This window comes from Bombina bombina, chromosome 3 (genome assembly GCF_027579735.1).
Source record: "Bombina bombina isolate aBomBom1 chromosome 3, aBomBom1.pri, whole genome shotgun sequence".
Taxonomy (NCBI): domain Eukaryota; kingdom Metazoa; phylum Chordata; class Amphibia; order Anura; family Bombinatoridae; genus Bombina; species Bombina bombina.
In genome coordinates, this window is record NC_069501.1 from 520,149,356 (window position 1) to 520,155,355 (window position 6,000).

A 6,000-nucleotide genomic window follows, 5' to 3' on the forward strand; every position below is an offset into this window, starting at 1 on the left:
AGCCTATGAGACTGCTGGACAGCAGCCTCCTGAAAGGATTACAGCTCATTCTACTAGAGCTGTGGCTTCCACCTGGGCCTTTAAAAATGAGGCCTCTGTTGAACAGATTTGCGAGGCTGCGACTTGGTCTTCGCTTCACACCTTTTCAAAATTTTACAAATTTGACACTTTTGCTTCTTCGGAGGCTATTTTTGGGAGAAAGGTACTTCAGGCAGTGGTTCCTTCTGTTTAATGTTCCTGCCTTGTCCCTCCCATCATCCGTGTACTTTAGCTTTGGTATTGGTATCCCATAAGTAATGGATGGCCCGTGGACTGAACACGCTTAACAAGAGAAAACATAATTTATGCTTACCTGATAAATTTATTTCTCTTGAAGTGTAGTCAGTCCACGGCCCGCCCTGTCTTTAAGGCAGACCTAAATTTTAATTAAACTCCAGTCACCACTGCACCCTATGGTTTCTCCTTTCTCGTCTGCTTTGGTCGAATGACTGAATATGACATGTGAGGGGAGGAGCTATATAGCAGCTCTGCTGGGTGATCCTCTTGCAGCTTCCTGTTAGGAAGAGATATATTCCATAAGTAATGGATGACCCGTGGACTGACTACACTACAAGAGAAATAAATTTATCAGGTAAGCATAAATTATGTTTTCTCTGTGCAATGCAACAATATTTCCTCAATAATAAAGAATTAAAACATATATATGCTTTCCTACCTATTTAGACAGTATAGTCTAAATCATTAATATAGATATCAGTATATTTTTTTAAACAATTAAATTACTATTCTACAGTATTACACCCAATTTCCTCATGTGTTTATGCTTCATTGGCCTATAAAAATTCTACCTCCATTGCCAACTTAAGCAGTGAGATTGCACAAACACAGCATGGCAATGTGGAATGTTACGCAGGAAGCAGAATGGTATTTATTTATGTTTTAACTGATCCCATCTGCTGTCTGAGTTTGAAAAGAACACATGGCAAGAGCATATCATATGAGTAATAAATAGTATTCTTTTACAGGCCAAGAGGGTTACTATATACAACTACCAATATTTCTTTACAGCTGCTATTTTGCTGTCATGCTTAATAGGGTTCAGATTATTTAGGCTGCCTTTTATGTTTTACTTTAATGTCAAACTGATTTAGGGCAAAGGATATTAGCCTTTTTTTATTATCATCTTATTTAAATTATTTCATACAGGGCTGCTATCTAAAGACAATGGCTGACAGCAGTGGTCCGTCTGGACTTAGAGAACATGACATTAATCATCCGCTTTTCATTTTATTTTAGAGCAGTCATTAGTGGAGCTAGACAGTGTCTGCGCTAAGCGTAGAACCAATTCATTATTTTATCTATGTACTGATTGGTAGTGCTTTTTGCCATGTACCGAAATTAAATCAAATAAAGAATATGCAGGATTAACATTTACTATATTCCTTATTTTCAGACACCTTGATGCAGCACTATGTAGTTTATAAGGGTTTTGTTTTGTTTTTAAGATTTTAATAAACTTTTTCTTTTGCAAAAAAACCAAAATATAAATATATAAAAAATTGGCAATTAAATATTGAATTGCAAAAGACAGTTATGCAATATAAACTTTGCAAAAGCACTTGAAAGCCAGCCCTGATTGGCTACATTTAAAGGGACAATCTAGACCCAATACTTATTCTTTATTACTTATTGTTACATTCCAGACGAGCATCTTACACTGGGTTCTACATCTATAAGCTTGTAAGAAGTACATTAAACTTTTAAAAAATCATTTGTTAGCAGATGAAAATGACTGCCAAGCTCCACCCACAGCTTTCTTCTTGTCCAATTAGCTGTTTTCTGGTATGTTACAATAAGTAATCACAATTATGTATTGGGTCCAGACTGTCTCCTTAAGGGAGACGTGATAAACATACTCACCAGAGGTTGCCATTTAAAAATAAATCTAATTCAAAAATTCAGAAAGAGTATGTAGTTTTAATGCTTAAATTTACTTCTATTTTCAAATGTACGTTGTTCTTTTGGTATCCTATGTTGAAAAAGAATATGTACATATCTCACACTACTGGGATCTAGCTAGTGCACATTTTTCCCTGGTCATCAGCTTACCAGATTTGTTCAGCTAGCTCACAGCAGTGTATTGCTGCTGAGTTTAACTATGTGTTATTATATAATATAAAGATCTAAAACAACATACAAGTATTAAAATGTTTTCCATCCTTCTAATGGTGATTTAGTTAAGTAATACCTTCAAGTTCTTTTATAACATTTATGTTGCATAACTGTCTTTTGCAAATAAATATTTAAATACATATAAATATGTGTGTGTGTGTATGTATATATATATATATATATATATATATATATATATATATATATATATATATATATATATATATATATATATATATATATATATATAGTTTCTTCCATGTAATTAGCAAGAGTCCATGAGCTAGTGACGTATGGGATATACATTCCTACCAGGAGGGGCAAAGTTTCCCAAACCTTAAAATGCCTATAAATACACCCCTCACAACACCCACAATTCAGTTTTACAAACTTTGCCTCCCATGGAGGTGGTGAAGTAAGTTTGTGCTAGATTCTACGTTGATATGCGCTTTGCAGCAGGCTGGAGCCCGGTTTTCCTCTCAGAGTGCAGTGAATGTCAGAGGGATGTGAAGAGAGTATTGCCTATTTGAATACAATGGTCTTCCTCTAGGGGATCTATTTCATAGGTTCTCTGTTATCGGTCGTAGAGATTCATCTCCTACCTCCCTTTTCAGATCGACAATATACTCTTATATACCATTACCTCTACTGATTCTCGTTTCAGTACTGGTTTGGCTATCTACTATATGTAGATGAGTGTCTTAGGGTAAGTAAGTCTTATTTTATTTATGACACTCTAAGCTATGGTTGGGCACTTTATATGTAAAGTTCTAAATATATGTCTTTAAACTTATATTTTCCATGATTCAGGATAATCAGTATTCCTTCATTCAGACTGTCAGTTTCATTATTTGGGATAATGCATATGAATTAATATTTTTTTCTCACCTTGAAAATTTTCAATTGACTTTTTTCCCTGTGGGCTGTTAGGCTCGTGGGGGCAGAAAATGCTTCAATTTATTGCGTCATTCTTGGCGCAAACTTTTTTGGTGCAAAATTTTGTCATTTCCGGCGCCGTAGTTGACGCCGGAAGTTTGTTACGTCATTTTTTGACGCATGTGTGTTCAGGCATTTTTTTGCGCCGTTGTGGGCGTCCTTTTTGGCATCAGAGGACGCAGCGTCATACTTGGCGCCAAAAAATATGGGTGTTGTACTTGGCGCCAATAATGTGGGTGTCATTCTTGGCACCAAAAATGTGGGCGTCATACTTGTTCACTTTTTTTCACATTATTTAAGTCTCACTTTTTTGTTGCTTCTGGTTGCTAGAAGCTTGTTTGTTTTGCATTTTTTCCCATTCCTGAAACTGTCATTTAAGGAATTTGATAATTTTGCTTTATATGTTGTTTTTCTATTACATATTGCAAGATTTTCCATACACTGTTCCTGGATCAGAACATGCTGAGGGATTCCTGTTGACTGAGATCAGTCCTACCAAAGCTAAGTTCATTTATTTTAAATGTTATGAATGTTTATCTTTAGCTATGGTTTGTAATAAGTTATCATGATAAACTTTTACATGCAGAATCCATTAGTATTTATGCTTTATATATTGCTATTCTTTTTACATCTCATATACAAGATATACTTAGAAATTTATAAGAATTTTTTTCTGATTCTATTTTAAAGGCTTTGTCTGACATCCCGCCTTCTAATAAATTTTTAGGTCTTTTTCAAACTTATTTTTTAGTTGATGAAGTTTCAAATAATTATCCTTCTCTGATGATGTTTTTTTCTCATTCAGAATTTTTCTTCATCAGATATTGACACTAACAAATCTACTTTTTTATTTTTTAAATAGAGTACATTTGTTCTTTGTTCAAAAGGTGTTGATTATTTTGGATATTTAAGTAACTAGTTCTTTGGATTTTAACCCTTTAAGGACACAGCTTTCAGTTTGCTCAATTGTTTTATGACGGAAAAATTCCGTCATATGTCCTTAAGAGGTTAAAGACTAGCTAACATTTAAATTCTGCTTATTTATCTTCTGTGATTTTTTCAGAGTTTTTTTCCAGTTCCTGATACTAGGAAATGGAATAGGCTGAGAATTTTCTTTTAGTCCTTATTTAAGGTTTTTAAATTGTATTCTTTGCCGGCAGTTAGTTTTGAGGAAAGATTCCCCAAGTTAATGGGGCTATCTCTACTCCTGCTAAATACACTATTATTCTTATAGCAAATAGTATTTATTTTTTTCCTTCAGATGGTCGTATCTTATTTAAGGAAAATTATTTTCAGGTACTTTTCTTAGACCTATAATTTATTTGGCTGATGTTGCAATTGCTTCATCTTTCTGGTTGGATGCTTTAAGATCAAGTATCGGATTATGATTTGTTTAGCATTGTTAAAAGAACAAAATCTACTACTCATTTGAGGTTCAGACTAAGTGCTATTGCATTGTCTTGTTTTCTTGCATTTGTTGTGCAAGTCCAGGGTGTTGACTGGTCCTTAACTTAATTAACATGCTAATAATTTCATTTGTGTTGTCATTTTATTAAATATTTTTGCAAATGAGATTTAATCTATGTCTTTAGCTATTTTAACTAGAAGAACTTTGTGATTTCAATCTTGGAATGCTAATTTGATTTCTAAAATCCATATTTCTTTTTTTCCAAGGTAATCAATTATTTGGTTCATAATTGGATTCAATTCTTTAACTGTTACTATGGGCTTCAAGATTGAGTTCTAAGACTAAAACTTTAAGCTTATATTAGTTTTCTGTTCTTACTAAAGAATGGAGTCCTGAATTCTTCCCCAAGTAACATGTTTATAATTGGAAGTTTTTTTCATCATTCAATTAAGCCTTTTTTAAGTCAGCTCCCCAAATTTGCATGTAGGTGCGGTTCTTATTCCAGCTTGGCTGGTAAGGGGCAGGTTGAGACTTTTTTGAAATTTGTTTGGTTCTATTCGGTCCAAATTTCTTAGACTTTGGGTACAGAATAGGATTCAGAGTAAAACCATCTGTGAGAAGTCTTTTTTCTCTATCGTTTTCCAGCTATTTCAGTAAGACTAACACTTTCCTGAAGTGTATTCAGACCTATATGTTTTGGGTACTGGTGAAGCGCGGCTGGTCACCTGTTGGGGCTCAAGCGCTGCTCAGACCTGGAGTCTTCTGGGGTATTTATTCCAGTTCCATCTCTAGGAACTGGGTTTTGGGGTTTTATTCATGACTTTTCATTGTTCCAAAGATAAAAAAATCTTTTTGAATTGTCATATAAGTGTACCATCTTTTAGAATGGAGTTTATATGGTCTATTCTGCCTTTTTGGTCAGTGATGGCATTATTTGTTTACAATGGATACAATAGATGCATATCTTCATTTTCTGTTTTCATTCAGATTATTTTATTTTCTGAAATTCTCTTTTTTTGACAAGTATTACCAATTTGTTGCTTTTCCTTTTGGTCTAGCAACAGCTGTAAGAATCTTTTCTAAGGTTCTCAGTGTTCCTTATTTGGACGGTATGGTGGTACTGGTTCAGTCTTTTCATTCTGTGGAATCTCATACGATTCAACTTTGTTGTCTCTTCAAGACATGGTTAGAAGATCTTCTTATCAAAAGCTCCTTGATTTCTCACACAAGGGTCACCTTTTTTTAGGTTTCCAGATTAATTGTGTCAATGTTTTTGTCTCTAACAGACAAGTGACAAGTTTATTGGGTTCCGTTTGTCGGAATTTTCAGTCTATTATTTCCTTCAAGTTGCTATATATGCATGGAAGTTTTAGGTTTCATGGCTGCAGCATTGGATTCGATTCCCTTTGCTCATTTAGGAAACCTTTCCAGTTTTCTTATGCTGAATAATGGTGCAGGGATTCTAGGATATAATTTTTTATATC

The 6,000-nt window shown here is 34.1% G+C and overlaps 1 protein-coding gene across 1 annotated transcript in view; it reads left to right on the plus strand.

Moving 5' to 3' along the window:
* CUEDC1 (CUE domain containing 1) overlaps window positions 1-6,000 on the plus strand; it is a 472,989-nt gene that overhangs the window by 261,368 nt on the left and 205,621 nt on the right. The window lies entirely within an intron of this gene.